The sequence below is a fragment of the Lutzomyia longipalpis genome, chromosome 2 (assembly GCF_024334085.1).
Source record: "Lutzomyia longipalpis isolate SR_M1_2022 chromosome 2, ASM2433408v1".
In the NCBI taxonomy this organism is placed as follows: domain Eukaryota; kingdom Metazoa; phylum Arthropoda; class Insecta; order Diptera; family Psychodidae; genus Lutzomyia; species Lutzomyia longipalpis.
Window position 1 is genome coordinate 15,985,933 of NC_074708.1, and position 18,697 is coordinate 16,004,629.

Consider the following 18,697-nt stretch of genomic DNA (forward strand, 5'->3'; position numbering starts at 1 on the left):
TGAAAACGAAAGTAGACGAGAAAGTGTGAAGATGATACAGCTCAAGGTGGATTGAAATTAGAAAGTTTTTCACACGACTTTTTCCATCAAAATCAATTGCCATTGAAACTCATTTGCCAGCACTCTCATTTTTATTTATATTTATTTTTTCTTTCCAGTGATCACAGCACATACAGACGCATAATATACAGGTGAGAAAATTGCAAGTAAACCAATTATCCTCTCGGTTGATTGATGAAAATAGTGAAAATTTGCATTACTTTTCCCACACACACACACACACCGGTGATCGTGAAATTTTTTTTATAGGTAATTCATTACAGTCTCTGCCAAATGTGAGTCATTGCATAATTTATTAATTTTACAAAGGCACAGTATGGTTAAAAAGAATACAAATTTTATTTTATAATCTTTGTAGACCTGATGATGGGTGCATAAAACACTCGAAACGTCGTTTTGTAAAATCAGCAATAACCAGCTTCAATTTTTCATTCCCAAAAAATATTTTTTTCCTAATCGAATTAGCCAAATTAGGATATTGCTTAGTACGAATGGTTTAGGCCTTTTTGTACAAACAAAAAGACCCAAAAATATTCACCAAAAGACCTTCACAGATTAAAGGCTGTAGTCTCGATAACACTTCAGGGCTTTCTTGTCATTTTAATTCCAACAAAAACACGACCTTGTTTATATAGAAAGAACACCAGTGAGAATAGCCAAATATAAAAAGAAAAACCTGGACCAGCTCAAGCTTATTCTTGACTTCTATGAAAAGATTAGCTTATATGTATGTATTTGTGTGATTTATTAAGTCAGATATGTCCAAGAATTTATTGAAATATTCGGAAAGTCTGATTTAAAAAGAAATATTTTAAAAAAAATTCAATTTTCTACGAAATTCTTCCTTTAACCGAATCCATCTGATTTTATTGAAGATAATAACTTTTTATGCTTATTCAATGGACACAAAGTCAATAAAGAAAATATTCCAACTGCTTTAAATAGAATAGACAAATCTGGGGTAAACCTATTTCTGAACTTGACGCACGTTTTCATTTATTTAAAAAAAAACCTACTGGACCGATTTTGATAAAAATTTAAAATAAACTTCAGAAAAACAATAAAATTTAGAAAATAACTTTTTCCAAAATCGATTAATTTTCTTTGAGTTCATAAACGATCTTAAAAGAAACAACTCAAAAATTCCTGGTTGATCCCAAACAAATAAATAAATATCATTTTTTCAAGTTTTTTTTCCAATCGGTCAGCAGTCTAGAAGTTGGCAAAAATAGGTTAAATAACACAGTTCTTGATTTGAAAAAAAAAAATCCTTGAGCTATTGCAATAAAATATAATAATAAAACTTATCAAAATCGGTTAAATTATTCTAATTTAAAGAAAGCTATTAATGCAATTAAGAATGATTTGTTAAAAATAAAATTTTTATTCGAATGAATATTAAAAAAAATAAAAACAAGGATTATATTGATTTGTTTTCTTTTAAAACAAAAACCACCTCCCTCAACAAATTTTCTAGATTAAAATTGATAAAGTTCATTGTACAAGTTCAAGGATTTCAAGGACAAACAGGATATCTAAATTTCCAAATTAGTGTAATTTTGCAGATCCCCATCTGTGCGAAGAAAGTTTTCTTGTCACCCTTCAGTATTAATCATGAAGTTCCCACTGCCCCCGAAAATCGTCTTCAAAATTGTTTTGCATTCACTTAATTTAACATTTTGTGCGACACAACGCATTAATCACGATCTATCCTTATAATTAATCAGAAAAGTCTGGAAAATTGAGAAAAATCCCCCGCCCCTTTGCCAAGTGAGGAGTGTCGCCTCAGCCCAAAATTATTCCCCACAGAATTTTGTGCGGAAAATCCCCAAAGGAAAAATTTCCATGCATCGTCGAACCTCTTTTCGGCTGTGCCTTTCTCATTCCCAGAGCGAGGGATGGTGTGTCCATTAACGAGGATTTGTTGAGCAAACAACCAAACAAATTGCGCGCCCCCACGTGTCACAGCCCCACCCCCATTGGAATGCGAAAAAAAGTAATGAGAGACCGTCGTCTGGGTGTTTGCGCTATGTGTGTAGGTATATTGCTATGGTAGCTTGTTGATTGACGTTGATCCGAAGATCCGATACCTCAACCATCTTTTGCATCATCTTCTTCCTCTCCTGGCTGGCACAGTGTTTTCACTTCCACGTGCGAAGGCGAACCGGCGACCAAATTGCCGCGCTCTCTGTGACTGCATAATAATGCAATGTGTTACGTGGCTCGTGTTTGTATCATTTCGATTGAAACTGAAGTGCGCTCCGTTGCGCGAATTCACCTATACACGACGCCACGAAACGGTGTCAGTAGGTCAGAGTCGTGTTCATTTGGTTGCGGATCTGGAGTAAGGCCAATAATATACCAACAATTTTGCTTCAGCATCTTCTGAATCACACACTCTGCCTTCATCTCACACCATCATCTCACCGTATACACTTTCGGCACTCATCCATCTTATAATGCGTGAAAGAAGAAAGAAATGTGCGTAAATTTTGCGAGGCATCACGCGGGAAAAATCCTAGAGAATATATTTTAAAAAGCAAATTCACCTGCCCACCCAAGGTGGAATTTTTCCCCCATTTTTCATACTATTAAGCCACCATTCAGTTGTTGGCTGAACATTTATTTGAAAAAAAAAAAGTGTGCGTAAAGTCTCTTCATACCTCAATTGCGCGTATTTTATTGTCCAACTCCTCCCACTTTTTACTCACAATCAAACTTAAGTATGAAATGTACAATACACCTCTATATATGCTTTGCTTATGTACAAAACGATAAATTCCAAATTATGCGAGTGGAGAGATGATTGTTATTATTGAAGGAGCGTAGGAAGACAACAAATGTGACATCTCACAAGTCTCTCCTCCACTCAGAAACACATCAAAACATCTTTCTCTCATGATGGAGTGCTCCATCTCTTCTTCCCAACATCACTGTGTTTCTCCTATACTCAAGAATGATACACAGAAAATTATATTTAATCATTTTGAATGATGAATCCCACAGATTTTCTCTCAATCTCTCCCCTCCCACTTGGCCGCCAATTTAATCTTAAAGAGGCGCAACACAGTGAGTGGTCAAAATATCGAGACAAATAGCTTAATCATTCAACGCACATGTATGTAGCTATGTTGGATTTAATTGCCTTAGAATTGAGCAATTGAGTAATAATATTGATTGTACATGGAAAATGCTCTCTTTATCCAATTGCCTCATTGTTTGTTCGATTAAACATACTATGCGAAAATAATATATATTTACCAAACACCTCAACACATCAATTGATAAGACCCCATAAATATTTCCTTTCCCATTGAAACAAATATAAAAGAAATCATAAATAAATAGAAATAAATTATTTAGTATTAAAAAAAAATCATTGAAAAATTGCTTAAAATGATTCAGAAGGAAATAATTTTAATGATTTCCCTCCTTTTAAATATATGTATATTTACTCATATACATAGAAATTCTTCCCAAGAAGACCTTCAATTTATATTAATTCCACCCATAATATATTTAATTCACGCTTGTTTATTGAATAAAAAAAATATATTTTTCAGTAAGATAAATAATAAATGTTTCTGTCTGATGATGGTTATCCTTTTTCTTCTACATTACATACATCGCCAAAACATACTGATGGGTCATTAAACATGAAAACGATGGCTAAAATTGAGACGTTCACAAGAATTGAAAACTTCACTTCATTGTCTATTTTATTAAATCTCTTGGTGTGTGATGAAAATCATTTTGAACCCCAAGGGATTTCCGAAAAAAGAAAAATACTCAAATGAGGGTGAAAAATCTCATGAGGGTGGTTTTCTTTCTTTGTTACAATGCTCAAGGGAGAGAAGTAGAAGGAAACACAAAAGAAACCAATAAAATTGTGTTTATTATGTTGTCTGAATTAATTCGACCAAAATTATGAATCTTTTAGGTCCTTTTAATTCATTCAATTTTAAATATTCAATTGATCGATATTTAAAGCATTTTTTTTAGAGGATTTTAATTTATTCTTTAAGGGAAAAAGGCACATCCCTTTTCCTGTATACATATATAGTATATACATATAGTCACCTTGAAAGAAACATTTGGAATTGAAAATCCTTCTGAGAATTTTGTTTTACCCATTTTTTTTTATTTACAACTTTTCTTGATTTTATTTGAGTTGCTTTGTCGCACAATATCTGTTCTTATTCTGTCTTTGATGACAAAATTTGATTTAAAAAAATCTCAGAGTGTAAACAAAAAAATTAAATACAAATCTCTGCAAGAATCTTGCGTATGAATCGTATGGTTATTCTTTCTATTGAGTGAATTTCAGTGAATTGTGTAATTCGTTGTTTTGAGAGATAAGAATCTTGAAAATTTCTTTGTTATTCTCACCGTGCTTTTTTCCCACGTTTGGCAATGCAGGTATGTGTTCTAAAACTCTAGTTATTGACTGTGCGGTGTTGTGTATACAAAAGAGCACCTAATCTGCTAAAATATGCGCGAAAAAAATGGGAAAACAGTGTAATTCATCAATAAAATGTAATTTATAGAAAGAGAATAAAATAAGAAATACAAAGTATATTATAAAAGAGAGACTCTCTTGTTCAACAACAGTTAAATTACAAACTATATACATTCATACAACTTGCCATTCATTATGTAACCCATAAGAGCCCGTGTGTGTAGGTAAAAGATAATGGAAAGAGAAATAATTATGTATGGAAATTTTGCGTGGTTTTCCTCGTGTTTTTGTCTTCTTCACCGTGGATGGTTGTTTTGTGTCTTTCTCAAAACGGTGACTAGACACTTGAACCACCATCGAGCTTAAATCTTGGAGCGCGAGGCATTTTAACAGTATATATAAGATTTTTTTCTTCCATCATATTTTTTCAAGAAATCTGTATTTTTTTTTTCATACTACTATTTCTCTTTACACCACATCCCAACATTGATGTATGGCGCAATTGAGAGACGAAACAAGTTTCCCCAAAGCACTCACAGACACACATATAGGCCCCCCACCTCCCGCGGAAAGCTCCCAAAAAAAAAAAGTTAATGTTGGCAGCAAGAATGGAAATTCTTTTATGAAGCAATTGTTCAAGAATTGTTTCCTCGGCAATTTTTGCTTGTGCTTTGTCTTCAAGAGATTTTGCATCGAGACACAAAAATGAAGAGGGGTGGGGAGGAAAAGTGCTTTGCCGCAGAAAACATTCGCAGAAAAGACAATTAATTTTTTCATCACCTCACTCACAACCAGCAGTCATTAAAGAAAGAAAGAAAAAATAAAGAACGTACCATTTTAATTTGATTCTTGTTCGCAACACCAAGAATTCTCGTATAAATGATCAAATTGAGAGGAAGGTCAGTTTGCAGCTATTTTTTAAAAATAATTCTTTTATGCAAAAATATGATTTTCTCTCTATTCTATAAGATGAGCATTTGAATAGACATTCAAGTTTTAGGGGATTCTTTTGAGCACATAAAAAGTTTTCTAAGAGGCAATTTGTTCTGATTTTTTTGTGAGATGAATAAAAATTGGAAAGCTTCCACAAAGTTTCAGTGTTACATTACCTTGAAGAATTCTCCGTGCAAAGGGCAAATAACTAATCAAATACAGTACTTACATAAAATTCCGAATATTTGTGAATAAAATAGCCGTAGGGGAGAGCGGGGCTAATAAAGTCACTTAAGGGTTTGGAAAAGGCTTAAAATATCTCATTTCCTAGTTAGATAGAACAAAATGATCTGAGAAAGAGTTGTAGGGCAAGAAATATCCTAAAGAATTGAGCTATACATTTTGCTTTATCTGTTTGGGAAATATTATATTTTGAGCTTTTTCTAAACCCTTAACTGACTTTTTTAACCCCGCTCTCCCCTAAGGAATTTAAAATAAAAATCATAAACTTTAATTCCAAATCATATTTTTCAATTATCAAAGCTTAATAATATCCAAATGTAAATCGAAACGTCGCTGAAAAACAAACAAGTTATGTCTACTTCATTCTCATCTCTTTTAGACGTGTTAAAATAATCCCAAAAACGGAATATTTTCCTAAACAGAACACAAATCATTAAAAACGAAAAATTATCTGCCCCTTTGCCCTTTATTCTCTGTCAAACATTCTCGTATCAATCATTAGCAAATATCATACAAAGAGCAATAAAATTACTAAGCATTTTACTTAAAATAGAGAACAAAGAAAAATATCCCTTTAAATGCTTTGAATTTCTAACTTGAACCATCTGATAGATTGAAAGAAAGCACCAATTTTGTACAAGAATTGGTAAACGGATGAATTTACGTAATTTGATCATTAAATTGATACATCCATAAAAATCGACATTTAATGCGTTTCCATTTTGAAACAGAGAAAAACAATCACTTTTATTCTGCCTTCCCGGGCAATCCAAAACACTCACAGTTTCTCCACATTTTTGCCCAATTCGTGCAAAAAAAGTGCTGTGAGATAAAAAATGCATAAAACAGAGGAAAAATAATTGGGTCACGGATGAAATCAATGTGGGTCATAGAATAGATTTTATTATTAACATTTTCACACTGCGTAACTCTTTTTTTTTATCGCACGCTGTCTCTCCAATTTTTATGCAATTCTCCGGCAATATTGAGAGAGTGGGCTCAAGGAGTGTAAATACGAGAAAAAAGCACATACATAGAGAAATATCATACACTTTTCCTTCCATGGAGCTTAACATAGATAGAAAGAGAGTAAAAAAAAAGTCCTTCAGCGTGAAAGATTTTTAAAACAAACAAGTGCAAAAAAAAAAAATAAAAACAACAACACTCTCAAAATCACCTGCAATTTTCAGGTGCATCGAAGGAGAAAGCAAAGTGACGATCAAACGCAATATATGTATAATGTACAATATATATGTAGTTGGGTATAAATTGATGAAATCGTGATGCAGAGCAAAAATATTCGCGATTCACGTTCACTTTTAAGGTCTCGGTTTCATGATTGAATCACCATTTGGTCATGCAGTTGGAAACGCGCTCGCCCCGATATGTGTGTGGCGAAAAAGACGAGACACAGAAGGAAGACAAAGAAGGAAAACTATACAAAAATCCAACTTCAAGTTCGTTACATAAAGTTACACCATACACCCATTCTCAATATATAATGTATACGAACAGAGACAATTAATTTGATTGAAATCGCTTTCATATTACACTATCTGCTACAACAATAACACCGTGTAAATTGATTCGCGCTCTTTTTGCTGCACCCTCACACATTTTTTTTGCAGTCTTTCACCAAGAGACCGTCTGCCCCCATGCCACTTTTGCCTAGAAAACTCCCCGAGTATCTATGTGGGAGCTTTTTCCATTTTTTTTTCTTTTAAATAAAGAAAAAGCAAAAAAAAATCCCTTCTCCAAAGTTATTGCTGCAACCCAAAGTCAGTGTTGATTTGTGTCTCAAGCAAGGGGTGTTTATCTGGCGAATCTTTGGATATTTTAGGCGAATCTTCGCGAATCTTGACGAATCTTAGCGAATCATCCGAATCATGGCGAATAATCCGAATCTTCACGAATATTGGCGAATATTGGAAAATATTTACAAATATTTGCTAATTTTGATTAACATTCTTCATAATTAGTTAATGTCGGAATAACTGACTACCTCAGACCGCGTTCAAACTTCATATAAGTTATGTTTTAGGTGTTTTATGTGTTTTAGTCACTCCACATTACGAAAAAGTTGGAATGACATTTTTGTTCCACCGGCGTACCGATGGTGATGGTTTAAACTTTGCTTTATAGCTCGAGAACGGTAAAAGATAGAGACTTCGGGTTTGAACTTTTCTATGGAAATGTGGGTGTAAAATTTCATTTTTTCGCATTTTCAATATCCAAGATGGCCGCCGTCCACCATTTTGAAATATCGTTAACCACTTCCCTTACAGCAAGAGGTCTGAAATTTTAGTATGTTGTAGAGCTCAGTGAGACGTTTTCATCGATAATTTACACTTGACAATCGGTCAAGCCGTTTAGCAAATATGGCGGCCCAAAGCAAAAAGTGTTTTTTCGATATAACTCGAAAACGACTTAACCGATTTTTACCAACTCAAGCTCAAATGAAAGGTTTCAAGAAGCCTTACAACTGTCTAGAACATTTAAAGTTCCAAAAATGGCCGCAAGAGGCGCTAAAATTAAAAACAAAAATTCCCTAACATTAAGGGGCAATATCCCCGAATCCCCATTAGGCAAATCTTTTAAATTTTGATATGTTGTAGCCTGACTCAATATCTTTTACCATACAAAAAAATGAAAAAAAAAAATCTATGTCACCGTTTAGAAGATTTCGCCATTTAAAAAATTCTTGTAAGTATTCTAAAAGTTCTGAATGAAGGCTATATCTCAAGTGCTTTTAAGTACAGTTTGGCTCCAAAGTTAGAAAATCGAATTTTCCGACGATTTGAGAACCTTTTACTAAAATAAAAGTTGTTCTAAACTTTAAATCAAGTTCAAAAAATTCAAACAAACACGTTTAGATACTTTAGGTACGTCTATAATACGCGAAATACTTAAAAGCTATAGTTTTTTGCTTAAAAAGTGTTATTTGTGCACCAAAAATATAGGCGAATCTACCGAATCTTAGCGAATCAACCGAATATTGGCGAATCAAGCGAATCTTGGCGAATAATCCGAATCTTGGCGAATAATCCGAATCTTTCGCGAATCATCCGAATCTTTAACGAATAATCCGAAGATCCGAAGATTTTCATTCAGATAAACACCCCTTGGTCTCAAGTTGCTTTAGAGAACAAATTATTCATAGTATATCTCGAGAATTATCTAAATTATTCATATGCATACACCAATTCAATCCACCAGTCTCTTTGATCTTGGCTTTTCTTTAACGGCAATTTAATTGCACTTGATGAATCGAATGAATTTAATACTGAAATACACAGATTTTATGTACACAAAAGTAATGTAATTAACTTGTTTATTCAAAAGGCAAGTATGTATTTAAATTTTAATTATTTTAATGGATTTTTTTTTCAATAAAAAGTTAATTCATAAAGTTTGTATTTCATTTAAAAGAAACTCTTTTTATAGGACAATTTACTTCAAAGATTTTCAATTGAGAAAAATTAAATTGGGAAAGATTCTAGCAAAAATCATTTCTTTTCTTAGAATTTAAGATTTTTAGTATTTGACAGTTCGTTCCTTTCATTTGTCGGATTATAAAATTTAAAAATTATTTCCCATGTTCTTCTTAAAAAAAAAAAAAATCTAAAATATTTTTAATAAAAAAAATCTTATATGAACTGTCAAAATTTCACATTCATTTTTTTTTCTAGTTTTAATAAAAGATTTTGGTCTAAATCAAACTATTGTATTAAAGTTTGAAAGGTCAATCTAATATTTTTTAATTTAATGTTTATCTTTTAAAAAAATCGATACCTACCTATATTTTTATTTTTGTTTTAAGAGTCTAAAAACTCTTTAGATATCCAAAGATAAATTTCAAAAAAAATGATTTCAAATTATTTTTAATTAAAAATCGAATCTTTCGCAATTTATCTATTTTTTTTGAATATTTATGATCCATATTTTTATCATTCATCTATTTTATGATATTCCTTTGAATATTTATCTCCTAAATCTACAAATATCAAATATTTGCCAACATCTCTAAAATTAAATATTGTGAATATTCAAAAATATAACATTAAAATCTCTTTTGCATTTCTAATGTTTCTCATGATCAATAAGATCATAAAAATTAACAAAAACATACAAAAATACAGAAAAGTTGATTTTTCTTAACAAAAAAAAATTACAATATCTTCAAAACTGAAGCAGATAGCAATGATTTTTCATTACCTAATTGACAAATGCGTGTTTGAACTTCCAAATTTTGAGATGTAATAAAATACAAATTCATTCCAATACATTTTGACATGTCACCTCAATTTCGAGGAAAAACATTTGAATTTTTCGTACATCGTGATACAATAAATTTTCCTTCTTTTGAGAGTGAAAACTATATGGCAAAAATGTCTCATCACACCAACCTTCAGAAACATAATGAGATCACACACAAATTTTTGTTGACGAAAAAAACGAAAACAACACGAAAAGAAACTCCCACCTCAATCGTGAAGCATCCAAAAAAAAAATTTTAGATGAAGGAAAATTGAAAATTCTGTCAACCTTGAAAAGAGAGAGGTTGGAAAAGAAGCATCACACAATCACATGTCTTTTTATATCAAATCTAAATTCTTTCACAAGCATCGTCCTTTTATCTCCCGCAAAAGGCAAGGAAAAAGAACAAAAAAAAAAAGAACTTGTGTGGCATGAGATTGATACTGAAGATGACAAATTTAGAATGTGATATTATTTTCAATCAAAAAAGCAGCAGCACCATGATGAGAGAAATCATAGAAGAAAAAGGAAAATAGATATTTTCTCTTGCTTGCATTTGAAAAGAAAATACCACGCGTCAGAGGAAAGAAAAAAGTACCATCAATGTGGGGGAAGGAGTGCGAGATGCCGTAAAAATGTAAACGCTATTGTGCAAATTAATCAAACGAATTGTTGAATAGACGCCACCAAAAAACGAGCCACCATGAATATAAATTGTTCTATTAAATTTGTATGTTTTCTACATTTTATTTATCACTCTCTTACTCGGAAAATATACAATGTATGTATATAACGAGCAAGTGACACTTTTTTATGGCAAATTCAGAAAATTATTAGGGAGAGAAGAAAAATAGACAAAAATTGTGACGCATAAATTCAACTTGGAAGGACTTTGCTAGCTACACTTGACTATATATCTCAAAGGAGCAACATATATTTTATGATGAAAAACACACAACTCCCTCGTTAACCCCCGCAAAGGGAATTCCTTTCTGAAATCATTATATCACAATTTGTATTTACAGAAGAATGAAATTGTAATCAAAGTGTTGATTCAACATCAACACTTCAAATCATGCGACAAATTTGCAAAACACCGGGGAACTGCGACAACACCCCCATACACCGCCCACCCCCCAAGAGCCCATCATGTGGAAAATTGTCATGGAAATGACTCAATCAAGATACTATTTGGTATAAATTCAATTTGTCGTTTTATTTGGGAAAATAATGAGAAACCCCCTATAATGAAGTCAAGTGTAAAGAACTGTGAGTAGTTTCAACAAGACTTTATTCTTGACAACCCCTATTACATTAATTTACGAGCAGTTAGTAGATGTAATTAATTAGAAGCTGATCTTTGCTTTTATTTTGCTCAATACCGAATTTTCATAAATACAAAAAAAAATCTTCGGTTTTGTTAAACTTTTGAAGATTCTTTTAAGTAATAAATAAAATAGAGAAGTGTGAGGTAGAAAGAACAAAATATATACAAAGAATGTAGACTGTGTGAATGAACTATGTTGTTTTGAATCGAAGTAAGTAAATATAACGACTGATTTATGGAACTTTAAATATTTTACACATAATTACGTCTACAACTTTGATTTTCACATAATTGGTACTAATTCCATAGCTTTTGCAAACTTTCTATATAATATTTGGAGCTTTTAGAAGTTTAAATTGGGTGTAAAGTTGATTCAATAAGAATAAATACCTACCTAAGTAATGTAGGAAAACCCAAAAAAAAATTATACACAATATTCTCAACAAATAAAAAAAATCAAGAGGAAAGTGAAAATGTGAGCTATTAAACATTTTTATGTGTCATTTAGTACGCTCTCTCCCCACATTCCCCTATTGTGTAATCTAATGCAATTCTATATTAACACACGTTTTAATCTTACAATTTTTCCTATTTATTTTCTTTGGTGCCTGGTTCAAAAAAAAAGAAAAGAAAACACGAAACATTTGAATCATCATGAATTAATTCATTTTTGCTGAGTTTTCATTTCAAAAGTCAACATCTCGTGTTTCGGTGAGAAAATATTCTCATTCGTGCGGATTCAGGTGAAAAGCTCAGCACATTGCGGAGGTGGAAAATGCATATAGAAATGCAATGTGGACAAAGTGCCGTGTTATGTTTTTTTGTGTGCCATGTCTCTTTCCTACGTCACGACGACTCACCTGTTTAAGCAAAAAATAGAAAATGTGTTGCAAAAATAGTGAGAAGAGAGTGAAAAGTGATGACGTGACTTTCTTTATGTTGCTCAATTGGTTTGTATTATATATTTTCACACAAAATTTCCGCAAACGACTAAAAATACAGACACTGTGTCACCTCTTCATGTTGAAATTTTCCCCTTCTATTGATTTCCTCTTGTTCTTTTCCCGCCACTCAATCTTCTTGTTGTTCTTGCTTCGAAGAAATTTCATCCATAACTTATTTTATTCAATGCGCGATGTGGTGTAAAAAGGAGTTTTCTCCATATAACACCACCTTACTTTTAATTGAATTTCCTTGTGTGTCATGAATTCTTGTTAATTTTCTCCATAAACAGCATGTTCAAAATGCTGAAGGTGGCATAATAAATTGAAAGTTGTGTTAGAGTTTTATTGATCGAGCTTTTCCTTCACATTCGCTGTGAAAGCTCACACCCCTTGCTGCAAGGTCATGGTTTTCCCTTGTGTGGTGCTTTTCTCAACTTTCTCTCTTTCTCTCTCTCACATTCCATCAACCACACGTCGCTCTTTTCAGCCCAAGGAAAAACAGCAAAATGTCTATTTTTCTTCCAAAAAGCTTTCGTGTATACCTAAATACTTTCCTCTCTCTTATCATGAGAAATTTTCTCGGGTGTTTCTTTCTCAAAATAGTTCTTGGGCTTGGAGAGATGTAAGCAAGGAGGAAAATAAAACATAATAGAAGAAAAGTTTGTATCTTCCTCTCTTTTGGTACTAAACTCGCGCACAAAATTCTCTCTCATCTTTCCCAACATACACACACACCTTGAGAAAATTGTATAAAAATTCACACGAATTTTGTGCGACAACCCCCGAATGTGCTTGTATTTATTTGTGACGGTCAGTAAACTTTAACCTTACTGTCGAACTGCGTTTGGGGGTGAAGGAACGAGCTTAGGCGCGTGTGTGTATTTTGGATGGAAAAAACACCGCACAACCAGATAGACCTGAGTGAGTGAGATAAAGCGATTGCTATCAGCCAGGAAAAACGTAGATAAAGCTCCGGGTGAGTCTGATAAAAAAAAAGACATCGCGCGCGAGTTCATGTCCGAAAACTCAAACCACTTTTCCACCAAAATCCCCAACAAACACACACGAGCACACAAACTGTGGGTGAGACCATTAAATCAGTTGGAAAAGCATTTTGTGTACTATGTTGTCTGCGCTTTATTATGTTATCCACCCTCATATCCTTTTCAGTTTGAAAAATAAAAGCAAAATGTGATGCCATTTCCTGAACAACACAAATCTTTGGGAAAAGTGAAGAGCAAAAATGATGAAGAACTTTTTGCACTTCTTTTCTCCCTCAATCGCGCTCAATAAAACACACAATAAATGGATAAAGATTGCAATTTGCGAAAACGCAACGACGCCATTCTGCATAAATATCGCATTTGTTTAAATAGTTTATGCCAATCTATCACTTTTATGACTGTCTTGTCGACATTAATGTCCCTCGTTATCTCTTGCGATCGCCACACACACACAAACTCCAATTGGGGTTCCAGCAGAATGTAATACAAAAATACCCAGACCTTTTGCAAAAAGCAGGATAATAAATTAAGACAACTTATTACATACATTGGAAACTGATATACAAATTGATTATCAGACTTATTTTCTTTTCTTTTTCATTTATAGACTACAATGTGGAAGGTGAAACGAGCTGCACCCTCAATATATAGGTAACTTTACCATATAGAAGGTATAAAATAATAATTAAAAGTAAAACCACCTGTTATGTTAAATTGTTTAAAATATAGTTTCTAGGTATTTATGAATATAGAATAAAATATTTTAAAATATTTCCGTATCTTTTATCTTTCTGCGTAGGTTTTATTTCAACCCTTGAAGGATTTTGCTGGACACTGTGGCCAATTTGATTTTTTAAATAGTCATAGAATAAAATATATTTAATGGATCGTTATAAATTCTTTTAATTCATCAAGAAAAATTTAAAAGACCTTTCCTTTTTGTGAAAAACTTACAATCAAAGTTTGAAGGTTAGAAATATCGGATCCTCCAAGTATTAACATCAAGTCAGATCTTTTTAGTATGTTCCTTAGAAGATTAAAATTGAATGCAATTTGACTTTATTATTTCCAAATATTTTATGTTGGTATATTCTGTTTTTGAAAGAAAACAGCTTTTCTATATTTTCATAATACGAAAAATGGGGGTGCAGCTGGTTGCACGTAATTTAAATGGTCAATCTAACTTAATTTTAAAACAAATATTTTTAATTTTTCAACTGAAATTTGTAAGAATATTTCCTCTGTACATTTTTTATTTGTTTTTGAAAGGGAAAATCGCCTATAATAAAGACGATTCTCCCTAAAAAAAATATATATTTAACTCTAAATTGCTTTTTTATTAAGATTGCACCGTTCATAGATCAAAAATTTATTTAAGTTCATACTAAAATAAGCATGTTTATCCGAAAGCTTTAATTTTTATTATTTAACTTGTGTGTCAATACTTTTATTTTGAACATAAACCCAGATTTTTGAAGGTTATTATTTAGAGATATTAAAAACCACAGCAACAGAAAATTTTCCTGAGGATAAGAATTATCATTAAGAATTAATAAAATGAAAGCTTCTTCAATCTTAAAGGATCAACATAACAAATTCAGTCACGTTTTGTACATATCCTTCTGTACAAGTAAGAAAGTCATAACCATAATGACTAAGACAGCTAGTGTAGGAAGCAAGACTAAGAAGAACTTTAGAGGATTTAGATAAAAATTAGAATAATCTTTTCATCGTGAATAAAATATTCTTTTCCATAGAATAGAAAAATTAATTGTTAATAAATGCACATAAAAGCTCCTTTTTTCATTGAGCTTTTGTAGCTAGTACAACATTATGGTGAGGTAGTACATAAAAGACAAAATATATTTAAATTAAAACAAAAAAACAAAGCAAAAGAACCTACGTCAAGTCTTCATTGACAAAACAACGTATAAGCTTATTTCTTCAAGCAGAAACCCATGACATATTCAATGTTTTACAAAACACTGAAAATACATTGAAAAAACATTTAAATTGAATATTTTCCTTACATGCAAAAATTCATGTTGAAACGTTGCGTGACGTCAGAATGCTACTGATTAATCCAAAAAGCTATCCTGCTAAAAATATCTTGTGCAGCACGTTTGGTCACTCACTCTACGGATGGAATTGTTACGCGCGCTTGAGATATAAATTCACTCTTTGGGGGTTATATTTTCTCATATAGTGGGTGGGTTATACAAGAAAAGGCGAGTCCCATCCAACAACGAAAAAAAAAATTTTGTCTAAGTCAGCACAAACACAATAAATCCCTTTTCTCTGCTCTTGAATACAATATTGGCACTATAAAATGTCCAATAATAGGATTTCGATGGTGGTGTGTACATACACTGCGAAGAAAATTGGTGAAAGAGTCAACAGAAGAAAAATTATCGTCTCTCTAACTTTTCCATTGTACCACATTCACTTTATTGTGCACATTAGCACAGAGACGCAAGAGAACTTCCATGATTCCTGACCTACACAATTCCTTCATCCACATAAGGTTTTGCCACGGAGACTTCTCTTCCATACAGTCCTCCCCCATTCACTCCACTATCACTCTCCACCGTGTCTGCCTCTTTCGTATTAAAGTGAAATAACACATTTTTCACTTTCTGTTTTACAATAAGTGAAGTAAAATAACAAAAAAAAAATAAAGTAAGAAGCAACCACACACAGCACACGTCTCACTATCATGAATGTCGAGAGAAATATTACATGGAGTTTTAAGAGATACTCAAGTGAGATTTGAAGCTCTCGTTTTCTTCATCTTGCTTTCCTCTTTTCTTTATCACGATACACTTCTTCTCCCCCTTGTGACAAAATATAATATACGTACGCTATAAGCATATATATTTTATACATATTAAAAAGCACACAAACTCATATTGAGCTCTCTTAAAATTACCAAAGGAATTGCATTTATGGGATGTTTTGCAAAATAAATTTATGCATAAACGGCAATACAGTAGCACAATACATATAGCAACAACAAACAAGGGATATTTTAAATTGAGAAGAAGTGATTGTGAAGTGTAGATAGTTTTATCTGCGTATATTCTTATGTACATATACACGTATGTATGTATATTTGTATAAGTAGGTATATGTAACTACATAATCTCTCTACATGTTTGCTAAATTAAGGCTCTCAATTATACTTTGCAGTGCATCTTATCTCTGATGAGATATTGGCATTGTGTGACTTTTCTCTTTCTTTATTTAAGAGGAGTCTTGGAAAATGAAATTTCCAATCGTTTTTCTATTTATTTATTTATTTTTTTTTTCAATCAAAAAATTAATTTCTGAAGTATTTTTATAAAATATCAGGAAAAAAATTGATTAAAATCAATTAAATTTACTTCTAATTTTGAATATAAATTAAATATAATTAGAGCAAGTAAATTAATGTTTAATTTGTTTTAAATCAGTACCATTTTGTTACGATTAAATTCTATAATTTAATACCAACTATGAGCTTACCTTTTTATTTAAGGTTAAAGATCTTTTAACGAAATAAATAATTCCTTTTTACATGGATATTCAAAGCTCCGATGAAACTTTTCAAATTATGAAAAAAGACAAATCTATATAATAAAGAATGAGTCCTGTTCATTAATATCTGTTAGTAAATTATTTAGAATTATTTTATTAGAACCAGAAATAAACACACATTATCTTTTTTAAAGGAATAAGAACATCTTAAAGAGGTTTATCAGTTCCAATATGAAAAATTTAGTTACGAGGAAACAATCAGAATACGCGGAAGATTTCATAAAATCAAAAAAGAATAAGAAATAGCCTAAGAAAATTAGTATTTTCCAATAGAATCACCTGGGAAAAAGCCTAGAAAAAATACCAAAAAATACACATAATGACGTCACTATAGTTTTTTTCATTCCATTAAATGTATGAAACATTCACACCAATGTTTCAATGGATAGTTTTGCCGAGATAATTTCATTCGTCAGGCATTGAAAGAGACAAAAATCAATCATGACGTCATTATTTGCATTTTTGAAAAAAAAACTTTTCCAGTTTTTCACTGCCGATTCTGATGGAAAATGAAAAATTTCTTTGGAAACTTTTTATTCTTTTGTAATCCCCAACAAGAATACGCGTGTCCCGATTGATCTTTAGAATGAGGAATTTTCCCTGTAGAAAGCGGATCACCTCCTTTCGCAAAGCCTTTAACACGTTTTTTCACAAAAATCTAAAAAAATATATACATCAATTAGCGCTCTTTAGCATCACTTTAAATTATCACACAATCACTACATTTAAATTTTTACTCTGATAAATATAAAATTGAGAGGATTTCACAAAAGGAATAAAATTGAACGCAAATTGATTCAATGTAAATGATAAAAGGGAACCCCAAGAAAAATCCCCGGAGGCCAGAAGTGCGTCCACAGACAATAAATTTTCAAGTGAAACTCACGAGAAAATTATTCTGGTGGGTCTATCTGGCATAGACACACGTGTTTACTGAGAGAAGAGAGAAAATTGCCTCAAGTTCAATGTTCTATTGACGGAGCTTTTTTTTCCTCTCTTTTCGGCACGACGGAAAGCACCCAAAATCAATTGCCCCATCGACGGAAAACAACCATAATGTCCCACACACATAAGTGTTGGTGAGAAAAATCCAAAAGTGACACAATGAAAAAGGCTTTTTCCTCCACCCTGAACACACAATCAATTGCGATGGAGGACAAAAGAGACCAAACATTTAAGTCATTGACCCTTTCTCCATAAATGAATGGACTCCCACAACAACACCACTAATTTCTCACCAATAAGAATTTTTCCAAATCTCTCTCGCGCAATGAGGGAAAATTTTTCGGAAGAGAATAAAATTGCTTCGAGCATCACCCAAAAATTGTTGTGGGAGAATATCTCCCCAATAAGAAATTCAGGGCGTTGAGAGAGAAGTTCCAATGAAAAAATCAATACCTAGAACATTTTCGAGATGTGGAAGCGCTTGTATTATGCGGAGATTGTTCTGATATGAGAAGATGGGAAAATCTAACGAAGAAAAGATTATGAGGTGCACGTTTTGCTAAATGCACAACTACGAGAGAGAAGAGAATTTAATTTGTAAAATGTGATGTACACATTTCTTGTGAAAATTCCATGTGCTTCATCATTTTCTTTTCATGCAAATATTTCCCATGATTAAATTTTCCTCATCTATAAAGAGAAGCTACCCGCTGCGACTCATTGGAATTTTTATGTATTCATCATCCATCCATTGCAAACCCCCGAGGGGGGTGTGTAGCTCATGGAAAATGCTAAATAATTGTGCAAAACAACTCACAATTGCAAAGCCACAGATGAGGGAAAATTTTTGCATTTTATCACATCCCAACAGCGCAATTTCAAAAGAGAGCTTTTCTTCTGCCGCCCAGCAACACACATATATACACACATTTCGCTCTTCTTTCGTGGA

The 18,697-nt window shown here is 32.3% G+C and overlaps 1 protein-coding gene across 15 annotated transcripts in view; it reads right to left on the reverse strand.

Annotated features, from left to right (window-relative positions):
• LOC129790817 (nuclear receptor coactivator 2) overlaps window positions 1-18,697 on the reverse strand; it is an 81,018-nt gene that overhangs the window by 20,605 nt on the left and 41,716 nt on the right. The gene's annotated exons all lie outside the window — the stretch shown is intronic.